The sequence below is a fragment of the Vanessa tameamea genome, chromosome 9 (genome assembly GCF_037043105.1).
Source record: "Vanessa tameamea isolate UH-Manoa-2023 chromosome 9, ilVanTame1 primary haplotype, whole genome shotgun sequence".
In the NCBI taxonomy this organism is placed as follows: Eukaryota; Metazoa; Arthropoda; class Insecta; order Lepidoptera; family Nymphalidae; genus Vanessa; species Vanessa tameamea.
The window spans coordinates 5,880,129-5,897,887 of NC_087317.1; the positions used below are offsets into that span (position 1 = coordinate 5,880,129).

The window sequence follows — 17,759 nt, forward strand, 5'->3', positions numbered from 1 at the left end:
AAGTGTAATTGATAACGTGACGTAAAATTGGAGGCAATCGATTGGGAAATATTGCCACTTTTACTCAGCTATTATGATAATTTATTGCTCGAATGATCTTAATAGGATATCATCAACTTAATTTGGCAAGATTTTTAAAATTATACTCAAAATATGTTAAACAGCTTCATTTATCTAACATGGAAAGTTCAGATGTAAATATTTGAGTTTTATTCATATTTTTTGGCACTTTCTTTTCGTATATCTTTGAAATAAATTACATAAACATGTAGATAAGCGCATCAGTCTTGCCAACATTTAAAATTTTAAAAGTTGTGTAAAGTTTCGAAATTGTACATTTGAAATTTGTAACTTCCTGAACTCCATAATCCCAATAAACACTAACCAGACCGACACATACATCCTTATCGATGAAATAATAATAATCGTTGTAGTTTTTAATTGTATATTCTTTACATTATTTACATATCAACAAATGGGCAAAACTAGTGAATGCGTTTACGAATTTAAATTAAATTTCTATAATCTATCATTTACTGAAATATCTGTTGATATTCTGTAACTATAATGTATTCTGTAATGTATTTTACATTTAAATATTATGCTGGACCCACTTCAATATATTTATACATATAAATAAGGTGAGAGTTAATAATCGTTAATTTCCTTGTAAATTAATTTAATTTCATATAATTCATGGCGTAATTTCAAAAGACAAAAAAATTACATGATGACAGATTTACATTATTTCTTTTTTGTTAAACGATTGAATAGTCGCAACAACCAAAATAATGACATTTACATGCGTAATTCTAATGTAAACTGTATATATATATATATATATATATATATACACTTTTTGCATATTTCATAAAATTATATGCCTGAAACAGTGTATTTCAGTTTCTGTAACAAGACAGATGTCTAACTTTGGACAAATAAATAATTTCGAATATCACAAACGATAGACAGTATAAAAATAAATGTATTTATAATAATACCATTTCGTAAATTGACAACTCAAAAGTGCTTGTAAAAGCTTACTCGAATAAAGTATATTGAGATTTATTTTGATTTTGGTCTAGGCACGGAACATGGGCCGGTAGTCTACCCCCAGAATACGAAATTTTATCAAACCTGATTATTTAACTAAACCAAAACCATCATATATTATCGATGTTAAACATAAAATAGCTATACATTAAGCATTGGATCAATTCAACAGGTTGATATGGCGATAGCTTCTAAACCGAGAAAGGTCTAAACCCGTTTTCGGTATTGTAGGCGGCTACAAATATTTGTATGCGGCTTGTGAATGGACCTCGAAGACTTTCTCTCGAACCGACTGAGTCTCTAACACTCACACATGCAAACGTTCCTGTAAACATTGTTAGTTGGTTGGTAAATAAAAAAAAAAGGTTTTGTTTAAAATTTCCATATTATAATAATATATTATACATTATAGGATATAATACATATGAAAATTGGGTTAACGTCGTGCACAAATAATTTGAATTAGATGTGGTAATTAAGCAGTTTCTGATAAACTTCATACATAATAATGATAGCAGATTGTAATGTTCATGTGCTTCTGTTGGATACACGTCAGTGCATTGTGTATTAACAGTATAATTTCTGTTCAATCACGGTTCATTTGTTTAGTATTTCTTTCGAGTTAAATAAAACCTTTTTTTATATCGACATCTTAAACTTTTTCCTTGAATTATATTCAAAAGAGAAAGTTAATATTTTTAATTCTAAATGTAAAGCATATATTTTTTAACTAAAAATAAATAACATTTTGTTTTAACATTAAAAACTTTTTAACGATTTAACTTGAACACGCAGTCAAACACGAAAATACCTAATTTTTAAGTTGCACTACGTCGTTAAAGCGACGTCATATACGTACAAAAGGAAACCACGGATGCGCCGTAAGGTCAACGTATTTGCAATACGGTACGGTTACTCTAAATATTTGTGTTACTCATTAGACTTACACCTTTTCAAATTTACGTATACTGTATTCATAATGATAGTTATTGAAAATACGGGGTTTTGTGAGTACTGAGCTTGTGTACAGGCATGAGGGATAAAACATCTTAGCTCCCAAGGATGTATGACCACTTACCATCAAGGGTCCCATATCCCATCCTACCTACACAAAAATAAAAGAAAACATATATCTCAATAATATTTAAAATTGCAAATATTATTGGTGCCTGCAAATTATTTTCTGTCTAAAATTACTTGTTGTAATAAAGATTAATCGTCCGTGAATAATGAGCCTTTTTTCGCAACAGTAGGACATTAATATAGGTACTGTTACAATGTAGCTTATGACATTTTTTTAAAGAAATCTCTTACAGAAACCCTGAACATTAAGAGATGTTACACTAAAGACTGAAAGGTAAATCAATATAATAAAAACAAAAAAAACTAAACAACATCAGTAATCAAAAATAGAATTTATATACATAAACGTACACGAAATAAAGTAAAATAATAAACACGATACATATATAGTGACGTAAACAAACCTACTTTTTTCTATTTTATTTTAGTCTTCTATTAGAAGTAAGTAGGAAAACACTCAGATCAAAAAACGATACAAAACCAGATGCCGACGCATTGGTTATTTCGTATGAAGTGCCTTGCAAATAATATCAACAAATTGAAATTTTGTTAAAACGTTGTTTAAAAATATACTTTTCGTCTTTAGAACACCGAATGAATCTTGCGGTTTCGAGATATTAAAGTTCATTACATTCGTTTACCAGTGATACTATTAAATATCCATTATCTAAAACAGCTTTCATAAACCCATTTGAAATAAAAGCCATTTCTGAGAAAGAAAGCCAACATAACACCGTCATTCTTATGTAACCAAAAAAAAATCTCTTCTCTAAAAGTAAAATTTCAAAAGACATAATATTCTCAATTCTTTCTTCGCGGATATTAAACGAAAGTCGTTCATGTTTCATTTATAATCTAGATAAAGAATTCGTTCATTCATCTTTATTTTATTTTTTGATTTGAGACTCCATTTCAATGTCAAAAAATAAGATATTCTGATGAATAATTGATTCAAGTGTAACTTGTAACTAACGGAATACCTACTATAAGAATATTGAATATATTCTGGTTTACCTATAAATGTTGTTTAAGGGGTGATTAATTAAACAATGCTGTCTTCTTCTTTCGAATGTCAAATCAAAGATGTCAGAAAGAGAGAATTCAGTGTTGATAAAGACCGTTTATAAGTACGGCCGATTAAGTATATTTTTTATTTGTGGCACTTTCATTTGTGGCAGTAAAACAGACGAGGAAATGAGTCCTAGGGATAACGGTATCATGTCTTGATATAGATGTTAGTGTATATTTCTAATACATTGTATGCTGCCGAGTTAAAAACAAAATCTATATATATTTAAACAGGGCCAGACCGTAAGTTAAGGGGGCCCTGGGCTAACACTACTTAGGGGCCCACCTAATACATATCTGAACGTAGACTTGAATTAAATTAATTGAATGGGTTTGATTTATTCCAGGACTCGCAGAGCTGCAAACCATACGATATGTTTAATTTAATGAAGTTATGGATTCTTTAGCATAATAGTCTATTTTTGACTTTGACTTGACTTAGCTGGGCCTCCTATGGTAGATTCGGCATTTAAATAAGCTTTTGCAAGTATGTTTGAAATGAGATAACAAGCTGCCTCCGGTTCAGTATTACATTTCAATATTACAATCGGTTACTCTCAATAAATTTTTTTACTAGTAAAAATACGTATATATTATACAATTGAATTTACATATCATGCATAAAAATCTACGAATATGAATTTCGCGCATTTAACACTCATGTATACGTTTTGTGTAATAATATGCTTTGGCGGTTAATTATTATACAATAATTGTTAAGAGATTCATAATAAGGATTGAAGGTGTTTTAATGAATATTGAAATAGATCGCGTACAATAAGTGTTGAAATAATAATTGAAAATTATACAGTCATTTTACATCGACCAAGTAACACATTCAAAGCTTATATATCTAAGTATACCTTCATATATATACTCGTATAAGCTCTCGCTCTTAACATATATTGTAAAGTGAACCATATTATTTACTGAACGTTTTCAGACAATAAATATACCGATATTTGCAGATCAATTAATAAGAATAGTCAAAATATTACTGAATATTAGATTAAGTGTAAAAAGTTATGAATTTGCAAATCATCTGTTATATTGATGCCTCAATATAAAGTAAAGTTGTAATTTCATGAAACGTGAAATCTGATTTTTCTGTTGGTAACATTTACCATTTATATTTTAAGAGTTTCGACTTATCTTCAAATAAGCAACTAATTCGAAATTTTTGGTAAAAACTTTATTAATTGTATATCGAATATCGAATATTATTATTCTTTAACTTACAGTTTCCCGAACTTCATTAGTTTTGGGAGAAGCCGAATAACTACTTATTTTGAACCTTTTATCTAGGCAACATATTTGTATTTCTTAAACTGAGTTATATAATTAATTCCATTTTCCAATTGGAATCTTATAAGAGTTCGTTTTTATTTAATTTTTAACTACTTCTTGGAACAGACATAATTAATTCGGTTATCTAAAATATAAACTATGAATATGCTATAATTCATAATTTGCGAAAGCTTTCTTTAAATAGAAAACACGAACGTGTATTTTACACCAGAATATATATTAGAAATCATATTACTAAACCGGGTGAGCTATACAGCCAGCGTTTGTACATCGCGAGTCACGTCGAGACCGTTACATTTAACTTGACCACAATTGAACTGACACATGTTTCTGATGATACATGACGTTAGTTTGACATAACACATTACACTACACGTCTTAGTTGAGCTCTAGTTATAACCGCATATTAGAGACTGTCTATCAACGTGTGTTTGCTTATGTAATTTTAAGTTATTTATGAAAAAATATTGAGTTTTAAAATGATTACTTTTCTTTGTGTGTGTTTTTATTGTATAATGATAGCATTAAGATTTGCGTGCGAGATATACTCAAATACATCATACATACTTCTCACAAGTATCCAATACAAATGTATAAATATATTTGTACTGAATTGATAAAATAACATTATGTATGTATCATAAATTAAAATGATTAAATTTGCTAATATGATATAATTTGCTTGTAAGTTAAAGTATTTATATGTTATTTGGAATAAATAAATCGCTATATACTTTTTGCAAATTAATTTTAAAATATACTTTATGGAAAAACTTTATTTAAATAAGGATCATTCGATTAAAGCCTACGTCATATAAATCATACAAATAAATTTAAAAAAAAAATTACTATACAAATCATGACCGCATCGATATATCTGTTAATCTTTGGATTGTCTACGTATTACTTATTTAAAATAAAATCTTAAGATTTTTGACAATCTTTCTGTTTTTGCTTTGTATTCTAAATACACTAGGAACAATAAAATGTATTAATTTAAATTACATAGATATATATATAAAATAGTATCAAGTTTGTCCGTTGGTATTTTGTACGACCTGATATTTCTGACTGACATGTATAAATGCGACCTTGATGTCAGGTACGTGAACTAACGGGGCCAAGATCTAGTATACCATAGACACAGACTATATGATGTACATACTTTATGATTTTTATTCTATATAACATAAATAACTCAACTTCAATAAAGCTTTTCTTTAGATTTTCTTTAATTAACAAATAATATAAAAAATAGAATAATAAAAAAAACAAATTGTGGCAATATATAAGAGTTATATCGAAATAGTATTTTCTGATCAAAAAAATAATGAAATTTGTATAAATTTATACGTACGCTTCCAATGACAAATCAAGTTATCTTTTACATATTTTTAAACGATTTTTAATTTTCATTTTTTACAAATATATCTAAATCGGTTTGTTATGTTATGTTATAAGTAAATAATCTTCTCTTCGAAAGAGTAAACACCTTATATTGTATAACATTGAACCGTTTCAAATAAAACCGTTAACAACAAAGTTATCGATGTTTGTTCAAATCTTGAAGCATAATGAAAAAAAAATCGACATATTTTATAAAAAAAGAGTATCCCATTACAGGTTTTCCTACAGCTACTTGAATTTTTCAAATATATAAGCTGGATTTTTTATTCTGTGGTGACATTGGCGCGGACCTGCCGTTGGCCCACTAACGACCGGTTGTGAGTACTTTCTTTCTGGGCTTCTCACTTCCGCCTGCGCGCCTCCACGCGCAAGGACTTGAGTCACACACCTATCTTTTATATATGTAGGTAAAAATATTCATTTTAACGTAACTTTAATTTAAAAAAGATTTTCTTGCATACATATCTTGATCTACTACCATTTGATACTGCGTTAGCAAGAGATCTTATTATAATAATTATTAGAATATTTTCGAAAACATTAAGATAATATCATACTTTAAGTACATCACTACTTAACTATAAGAGATCATTTTAAACAAACGTTCCAACGTTGGCCCAACATTAGATACAACTTCAGTATACGCATACGGTAACTCCTAATACATTACGAGGTAAATAGGTTAATATGACATTGTTTTATACTTCAGTGTTTGCCATTCACAACCATACACAATTATAAATTAACTGCACATATTATATTCATTGTATGATTATTTCTAAGTTAATCATTATAAAGTAGCAACTTTGTTGTTGTTGTAATGTTTAAACATAATTAAAGTTAACGCTTGTCATAAGATAATTTAAAATTTAACCATAAAACGAGAACTACAAATAACTTCGGAACAAACTTGGTGAATAAGATTGAGGAATATTAAAATTTAATATAATTGTTTTATAAAGTTTTAGAAAGAATAAGAAAATTATTATGTAATTTACTGATTAATATAAAAGTAGATACATTAAAATGTTTGACAGATATATATGTACATTCCAATTTCGAATCTTATAACCATAATTCATAAATATACTATAATTAATCTTTATATAAACGACATCTAGCGGTAGCTGTATGTAGCACTATTAAAGCCCCAACTCGAGTATTTGATAAGGTAAACATGAGAAGTCAATAACCACAGACTATCCAAAAGTAAAACATCTTACGTAATTGTTTCGGGTGTAATTCACAGATGGCGCTGCTTAGCTATTCATTATTTTAAGTCAATTTAAATATAGCTGATATTTATGTAGTAATTGATCTTAATTCGATATTCTAAAAGAAGAGCAATAAACTTACTTTTTATACTTTCATAATTATATCTGGATGTTCCAGGATGTCCATAAGATATTCGCCATTACCTGTAATAAATACAGGAAGGAAAATTAAATTTCGAATATATAAGAAACACATGCCATATGCATTACATTAGTCAAATTAGACGACGATAAAGTAATAACAACTACTTAATAAAATAAGGAATATAATCTGCAATAATAAAACAATACAACACAATCAAATTCCCTATTTAAACTCCGTAGTTGTACTTCGTAGTCATTTATTGTAAAAATAAATAATATTAATGCGAAAATATTTCTATAATCCTATTATCGAACACCAAACAAATTCCTACGTTATGTGATGAAGTAGGAATCAATAAATATAACAGACATATATATTTTGGTATCCTATATTAATAAAACTTAAAATGTCAATGACACAGGACCAACAGCAATAAGCAATCATTGCAGAAAAGCAAATACATATATCCAATAACTTAGATAGAATGGGCGTTAAACAAACGGTAAAATAGCTGAGACAAATATATTTATCTATATATTATTTACTCATCGCAAAACAATGACACCTCACGTAATAAAAACAAGGATGTGTGCCAATCTTTTTCATCGAGATTATCGGAATGTGGCGGTCGTTCCGAGTAATCGGAACTACATAAATATTTGTTAAGCGTCGCTAGTCTGAACTCGTCTTTAATGTACTACTTGAATTGAACCTTATAACAACTTTAAAAATAAAACTACATTATTTAAATGTTCCATTGAATAGAGCATGTGGTGTTTAACTAAACATCTTAAGTAACCAAAAAAAATACCGATGACAGATAGAAAACCATACTGTTAACAGATATATTAACTATTCAAAATACAACATTTATTAATAGAGATTTTCTTTGATAAAATAAAACATTCTAAGCCATGTACAGCAATCAACGCGCCATTGGTTATATTAAATATTGTGGTGAATTAAAATGGATCAAGAGAGAGACCTTTACTCGGCATGTGACATTTACGGATAAATACTTTTTTTACTGCCACTATATACAATACGCTCACTTTGATGACTTCATGGTATAAATAAAAGAAGTCACAGAGAATATTTCTTTGTATTTATGACTATTTTACTACTGCAAATTACTGAATTTGTACGTATAATATAAATACTAAAGTTAATAAACGTTATTGAACATTTAATATACTATATTTAAAATCTTAGTTTATTAAGCTCTATCTCAAGTTAGACGAGGAAACATTAGCACACAGTAGCTTATCTAAATGTTTAATTATTGTTAAGAATACAACAATTTGGATGCATTCTAGCGGATCAAATCTGTATAAACCTCCAGCTCATGTGATTTAGTCATGTGACGGCGAGACAATGACAACCTTGACATTTTCAAAGAGGACGATACCGAGCTTAAAGTTATTGCCGAGCCTCATCAAAATAACTAGTAGCCCTTAACCCTCTAACAATAAAGACTACGTTTGTATAAAATTTAAATTTATATGTACTTTAGAAAAAACTGTTGGTTACCTGTTCGTAATATTAAGAAAATCTTTTGTTTCCAAGTGAAGCGCCTGTGGATAAATCGGCTTACCTAAACACCTTATACGTTTAATGCCGGATCTGCCTCAACATAATAATTTATTAACACAATATTTTATTTCATACAGATGATACAGTATATATTCGATCAAGGATTTATGTAATTTAAACACAGCTACAAAAAAAAAGACATGACGTAGTAATATCAAATAATATTGAATTGAATTATAAACTACATACAAACTTTGAATTATTTTTTTTTCTTCAACTCATATGACCTATCAGATCAAAAATGTAAAAACTCTACTGAAGGTTGTAAACATATATATGGGCAAATACTTCAAGTTTTTTTTAATTCCTACATTCCAATTTAGATATTTATTTCCTGCAAAGCAAGATTGTTGTGCCTAAATTGTCATATCCTCCTCAGAAGTGGATGAACATTAATGTAATATTTTACTGATGGATACTTTCTTAAGAGTTTATAGATATAATGTACTTAGTCAATCTTGATACAGACCAAAAAAATGCTTATTAGTGAGGTGGCTAAGCGGGACCAGTCTGCCCTACGCAGAACACTATCACTGGTATTCCTTGTGCAATCATTAATAAACTATGTCAATGAAACTATTGTAACTTGTTTTTACAAATGAGTTACAATATATGCAACTTTATGTTAACAACGTAAATAAAACATTTATCTAATTTAAAATTATCTGTATTATAATTAATCTGTATTCTTAATTTTAATTTAACTCCGTATTCGAATATATTGTCCAAATTATAAATTGGATTTTTTTAAGTTACATAATTGTCATCAGTAAGTATCACAATTACCATGATTGTTTGAACGATTTCAGCCACGGCAGCCTTCGTCAAGAAAAGCTAACCATCTGTGCACGATATATAGTGCACAGTGTGAGCAGAAACACAAGTACACCTTCTATTCCCTGACTCTCATAATCCGATATTAAAGCAATTCGACACGACCAGAGATAAACAAGGCGCAAAAGGGTCCAAAATGTCGCTGTATAAGACATTTAGAAGTATAATAATATTTTACGTCTGGTTGGAGGTACCACCCACTTATAATTTATTATACCGAATCACAATAATATTCATTGCTGGACTCAAGAATAAGTTAGCCACAGTAATAACCAGTACGAGGGATACATTAGCGAGGTTTAATAACAGGCACAAAGGATTTTAAAAACGATAACAAAATCGACAGCAATTACATGCATCGACGAAGTCTGTAATTATTTATTAAGAGGAGGAAATACGTCGACGTTAAAATTGCTCGATCGGGCATTACCGATAAATATGCCACACGGAACCCCTACACCCTCCGCGGGCTCCGGGTCCTGTAATTAAGGAGAAAGTGTCACAGATCCGTTTTGCATATCTCGTCCCGCATTGATTTATTCGACGACAGAGGAGTTACATCTCGATTTGTGTGAATTGAATACATAAAAAAAAACTATTAAAAAAGATTTATTGCAAAAATCAGCTTATGGCTTCCCTTAGTAGTATGTTATGTACTTAACATTTTAATGTAAATGAAAAAAAAATGTAATTTTTCTTGGGAAAAAAGTTAATAATAACAAATTCCGAGGTTGCTTTGGATATTTGTTAATATTTCGTCATTTTTTTTAAGAAATGTTATATACTGTGCCTACATTTATGTTACGTTAGCCTACTAACATATTTTTTTTTTTAATTTTTCCGGCAACGACTGCCTAGAAAAAGAAACTAATCCAACTTAAATGAAGCCGCTTCTAGTAGATCCATACCACAGGAGGTTCTTTTTCGTATTCTTAGATACCACCTTTTACCTACCCGTTTTGCTCATCCTACTTAAGGATACTTAAAAGACTGATTAAAGTATAATATGTAATAATATAATAAAAATCTAAGATTGATTTTATGTAAATGTCAATTATATAAAAATATATTTGCTAAATTGTGTCCCAAATATTGAAAACCATCTCCAATGTCCTTTCATTCACGTGACTCGTATAAATATCATTTCTTTATTTCATAACTAAAGACTTATATCATATGACTTTAATATTACATCCGTAATAATAGTGAAATGAAAAATATGTTGTAAGATTATCTCTATTGCAAAATATATACCAGATTTATTTTTCAAACAGTCATAAATATTGAAGAACTCACTAGTGCTTGCGTTTACACAAACTCTTGGCACATGTTAATGGAACAAAGAATAGCAATAAAATAGTTATTTTTTTTTAATAAAAGAAGTAATAAAATAAATAAAAGAATCCGTTCCATCTCTATACCGGCTCTTATGATTGTCTGAACGATCATACAGGCCGACTCTTTGTTACTATCTACTATCGCATAGCAACAGTGTTGCGTGATCGACGCCTTAATATGAGTATTTACTCAAACCAATTAAATACAGTATGTATTTCGTTTTGTTACGTCTTCGTTAATTAAAAAACATATTTTTTGGAATGATATTTATTTATAATATATATTTGGAGATAAATAACTTTTTAAGAAATATTGTATATTTTATATCTATATAATTAAGTCTTGTACACACTACGTAATCTTATTTACAGTCTCTTGAACACCTCTTACTAAAATTTACTTAAATAATTCCATCTATCAGCTTGGGAATATATTGATGAGCATTCCATTAATCGGTTTTAATATTTTAATAAATATTACATTTTCAAAACTTAATTCCTGAATCATTTATAATTATTTCCCCACTACATATAGCAGTTACCTTAGGAACATTCAATTATTCACAAATAATATGATTAGTTTTTTTTTACTTCTTGTTTTCTTATTATGCATTTACTTGTATTATTCGATACTTCTTATGTCAGAACTGTAAATAAAACTAACTGTATTTACTTCTGTCACATTTAAAAATGCATATTGACTACACAAGAGGTGAAAAATTTCTTATCCGAAGACGCAGCTTTATGTATGTACTACGTTATTGAAATACACTACGCATCTGTTAAAACCAAAATGTGATTCAAGTCATATGGAAATATCTTAAACGTAACGGATTTTCCTGCTACAAGCGACGAGCCTCCTTCTTACTAGAATGATGCAATAACACGTACATTTGCAGTAGATCTAATTATAATCGCGTATTAAGCATATTCTAAAGGTGATTATTACGAAAAAAAAAGTATAATTAATTACATATCATTAAAGCAACTTTTAGTAAAATGTAAAATATTTATATACAATCACAATTTATTTGATAGAAGGGCTTCATACAATCACTCATCACAAATTTTACCGACAAATAGAAATAGTCAACACTGTTGTGTTCCGATTTCAAGGAAGAGTGGACCAGCATAACTGGCACAAGGGACATAACATTTTAGTTCCTTAAATTGACGGTACATTGGTGATGTAAGGAATGGTTAATATTTATTACATAGCCACTATCCACTTACCATCAGGGGCCCATTTAACCGTCCGAAAACCAATTTTATAAAAATAAATAAAAACATTGCACACATAAAAAAATAGATGAATCAGAAAATCCAAAACAATATCATAAGAAATTACAGGTAATGGATGATCTTGTCACTGAAGATGCGATGTATTCCAGGTAACCCTGCAGAATGATTCTCGTTTGATTCTTAAACATTATACCTACAGGTTTAGCTTAACCTATAATATAATAGAATATATATAATATAATATAATTTTTAAATACTCCAAATTCGGTAATGTATTTCAGTCAACATGATCTTTATTTCCTGTTGTAATCTATAAGCCAGCTATTTTGTTGTTATTCTTACTTGTTGTAAAGAATAGTTTTCTGTCTCTGGGATAGTCTTTTTTTTAATGTTTTACGTAAGTGTATGTAAGTTTCGAACAAAGGACGTACGCGGTCTAATCTAAACACCGCAGTTGTAACTGTGAGTGTGTAATCGCCCATTTAGATATTTTTTTTTTTGATGCGGGTTCGTATCGTCAATTACAATAGTACTTAACTATATAGTATATTTAATAAAGGACGTACTTATCACAGTAAAAACAAATAATTAATCTTTTTACCACAAACTTACCTATAATCCATAAACCCCTTTAGTACAACATAGTGATTACTTGATTATATAATGATATATATTTTCTTAATATTCAGTTTTAAGAGATATTGGTTTTAGTTGCAAATTATTACATAGGAGTTATTTATTGAATGTCTGTACGTGAAAAAATATCCTCAATATAATGTCCTAATATTTATATAATATATTGATTTATATATAAATCAATTGCAATACAACAAATATCCTAGAATAAATAATAAAATTTACAAATATGCATATGAAATATGCAAATAAGATGCTGCGCTCTAAATTCGTACAAAAGAGTTCAACGCGGCCTCTACGAATAAAGCTGAAAAAAATATTTGATAAAAGTATAGCTAACAATATAACTAAGTTATTTAACAGAACTTAAATATTTAAAATATTAATATTATAACAGATTTTCATTAGTACATTTTTAATGTTTAATGTATATATAAACGCAAAGAGTCCACTAATAAGAAGAAAAAAAAAATTACGATTTTATGTTTTGCCGAACAACTTTTGGCTTTTCCACCTCGTTTTATTCATGTCGCTACCTTTAATTATTACACTTTTATTTTTTAATTTGTGACATCGATAAACAAAAACAACGATATCCTCGACTGTACCTATCAGATTGATCCGGCTCGATTTGCACGTGCAAGGTTCCCTCGACATTAACATCACATGACTAAACATATTCAACACGTATAAGTAATACATGCTTATATTATGTAAAATGTGTAATGCGTAAAATGATTACTAGACATGTTTCCTCATGAATACAATCCCGGAAGAACTCTTGTATGTTTTTTTATGAATGAAACAAATTCATATCGTACTCATAGTTTTTAACTGCCATTAGTTACCTGCTCCGATATTGACTTTGCTAATGTCAATATAAGCGAGAATATATACGAACCGAGCCAAATAAACTAAGGCTAAAGACCAATTTTACAATCGCTCTTGGTCTTGTAATTACAATGACTCGTTTTTAAATATTAGATGCTACGTATATTTTTGAGAGATGTTTTATTTATATTGATTAACTAAAGGTATACCATTATCAGATTATCGAATAAATAATAATATAGACAATAAATCTTAGAAATAAAACTATAAAACTACAAATTACTACTGTTGTTAATTATACGCAATGGGTGTTTATTTCCGGCACAGAATAGAGTATCCATGTGGGAATCGAGAGAGTTAACTAAAAGTATTTTTAAACGGATCCATTAATTGTGAATGCAAGCGCCTTCATCTATCGTATAATGATAAGGAGTTAACTCAATAATAAAATAATAAAACAAAAATTTAAACTTCTTTTAATAATATAAAATATAAAGGAATTATGTTTTCCCGAACCCACTTGCCTCGTCTTTTCAACAGTAATATATGTATTTGGTATAGAAATTTTACTTCAATCTTCTACATATATAAAAGCGAAATACAACTCATTGATTAATCATGAAATCTCAGAAACTATAACACCTAGTAGATCCCTTATATGATGTACAAATCTTACGAAACTCCACTCCTAAAGGGGTTCAAAAAACAGTTTGTGTTTTATAAATTTCGCGCAGGGTTAACTAGTATTAATATATGTATTGATAATAACCAATATTGCGAGTACAATACAATACAAGTGACGTCGCCCGTACACAGCCTGTTTAGCTATTTACTCGAGTTAAATACATTATCTTCTCACCCCTGTTGCATCTTCCTATGTATTCATTCCGATATGTTTTCATCAGTTTTGAAGTTAATCAAATTGCGGTAAAATAAAGGCATTATTTTTATAGACATTTATATCGTTATTTATGTCTCACAAACTATGGTGTTTTTTTTGTGGTTGTAATGGTATAACCATTATTGAGCAAACAAAGCATTTTAAATAATGATGGTTACACCAATTTGTGCCAGCGTTTGCCAGTAATACGTCATTTTACTTAAAACTTATTTGGCATAAGTTATTTGCTTTATCATATACATAAAATATATACACTAAATTATAATCGATTATAAATTCAATTCAGATAGTTTTTTTGTATAAATACTATTGGAAAAAAAAAAATTTTTGTAATATACTACAATTTATTTTACCGTCCATATTACTTAAAAAAATAAGTGATAAAGTCAATACCTAATTGTATAAATTGGTAAGAATAAACAATATTATTTTATTTATATCTCTAACAAAAATATTCAGTAATCTTAAAAGACGTAAGACTTTTTCACCAGTTAAAAGACCTATCTCGTGATATTCAAGATCAAGTCACAAAACAAATGAATGAGTGCATATAACATATGTATAATTTCCATATATTACGTATGAATAAAATTATATTGGAAATATGTAATTATATTATGAATGCAAAAGGCAGGTGGTCCACCTTCAACTATATCCGTAAGAATTAGAATATATACTAACTTTTTGGTTATTATACTGTCCCATATCCTGCAAACTATGGGATCTGATATGGTATATCCCGTTTGCCTGTGTACTAGTTAGTCTCTGTTTGACGTCATATCACAAGTAACATTATTTCCAGGCATATCGTCTTTCACACAATCTATCCATCGTTTCTTTGATCGTCCCCTTCCCCTCTATCCATCAACATCCACGCTCAAGACATTCTTCAGAAGATTGTCCCCATTCCTCCACGTAATGCATGCCCATACCATAACAAGAATAGGCCTATGCTAAGTATTGTTTTTTTGCGATGCAATAAGTAATTACATAATCGTTCCTACCCAGACAGACATATCCTATATATTTCTAACGCAAGTATATTGAAAGGTCTGCTACTGTTTAATTATACTAATAAAATATTTTACAATAGAACTAATTTCTTACACAATAAGGGTCGACTACCTCGTAAATTCGAAGGGTAAATATTGGATAATGTTATATAAAAACTCAGTACGTTTCTAAGCTATATTATTCTCATGAATGTAAACATTTTAATTAGTATTGTGAAACCGTTTTGTATGTCAATAAAGCACATGTTAGAAATACAAAATAACACGTAACTCGAACGTAACGTTAGCCCAGTTTACGTATAGTTTTCGCAAGAGTATACTACACAGGCGTTGTTAAAAAAACAAGAAGTACACGGGAAAACGACACCTATTGTATTCATCGTAGGTATACGAAATGATTGTACGTATTCTGAATTTTTAGTAATCTGCCGTGTATACACGAGAAGCATTGTGTACCTCTCGCCCGCAGTCACATGAGCGGAGTCACATGCTCCCGCGCCGGTTGCATTTGCGGAAGCGTCTACTTTCTCCCGCCATTTTACATATTTGAAGGCCCCCCGCTCCACGTAAAGGGCAAACGATTAGTCTGACAAAAATAACAATCGAATATATTTTATTTAAATATATTCGAATGACATCAGTAACGTGGTTTATAATATTAACTCCCACTTAAACTAATATTATAATTTTCACACTTATAAGATTGTTTGTCCGTCATATTGGATCTCGAGATTAGAAACGATTTTTTCTTAAAACTAAATTGAAGTAAAAAAATGATTATTTTAACAAATTACATAATAAGTAAAAACTAGGATTAAATATCTTAAATATGATATGGTACAAAATGTTTAAAAAAAAATTGTTACGTTATTTATAGTAACTATTTTTTAACGCTCTTTTTTTAGAATTAAAAATATTATTCTAAGCCCATTCAAATTAATTTAAATAGAAGTAGCTACTATGATTTTAAATCAACTAGTGAATAATTTTATTGAAAGCCAATCTACCTACTAATAACCTTTGCTCATAGTTACGAGAGTCATAATCCACTCCTTATGCTGTCAACAACGTCTGGATTTAAACTCCTATTTTTCTTGTTTTTGTAATTGCCGAGCTCACTTTTAAAACCGGAACAAAACAATGATGTAACTATAAAAGATATCCTACAAAAACATGAGTGTAAAATACGTGAATGATTTGTAGAAAACTGATTTGATGAAATTTGGTATGAAGCAACATAGAACATAGGCTTTTTTACTTTCACGAACACCTGTCGACCAACCCCTAAAACGTGAGAGAAGCCACAGGCGACTACTAGCTGATTGTAATTATGTGACCTGATACTGAAAGGGCTTATATCAATAACCTTTTAGTATTCAGGCTAGAAATAACAAATAGATAAACAACCAAGTTTCATATAACTTATGTCGTTTTGCGTAATATTCGTATTAGTAATGTTAAGCTTTAACCATTTTAGTGTTAATAAATTTATTAATATTTAACTGATTTGGCAAATGGCAAAAATCTCGTTTAAATTTAAATCATCTAAACTATAATTCAATTATAATTATAACAAGAATTATTGAGTTGTAATACGTATAAGTTTAGACCGATTGTACCTCTAACTATTCACATATACACTCCAAGAATGTGTTAAGATTAATAATAAACCTACTTACTTACTAGTCCGCGTCTCTTAATTGGTGTCTTAGCTTACGTCGTCTCGAATAATTTTATTACATGAAATTTGCATAGTCATGTGACTTGTTAAAACATTGCAGTTATTCTGAACCGCGTGGTCGAAGTTACGTAAGACGTTTTTATCACCTGGGAACCGGTCGAAATAGGACTCGCACACATAATATTTAAAATATAAACTGCTTATTATTTATGAATTAAAGTAAAGGTTAAAGACGATCTTGTGTATTTACATAGCTCTTATGTATCGCTCAAAACAGACCGATGCAATAAAAATTAAAATACAAATTATGCTGTTTGACGGTAGAATAAAACAGTTTAGTTTGATTTGGCGGAAAAGCATTAATGAGCCAAAATGAGCCAAAACTGGGCTAAGTTATGCACTTGAATGTAAAC

At 29.2% G+C, this 17,759-nt stretch overlaps 1 protein-coding gene across 1 annotated transcript in view; it reads left to right on the forward strand.

The window, feature by feature from the left end:
- LOC113395007 (sodium-independent sulfate anion transporter) overlaps positions 1-15,929 on the forward strand; it is a 56,926-nt gene extending 40,997 nt beyond the window's left edge. The window contains exon 14 of the mRNA XM_064215821.1: positions 15,916-15,929. The gene's annotated coding sequence lies outside the window, so the exon portion shown is untranslated. The remainder of the gene's footprint in view (positions 1-15,915) is intronic.
- The last annotated feature ends 1,830 nt before the right edge of the window (positions 15,930-17,759 follow it).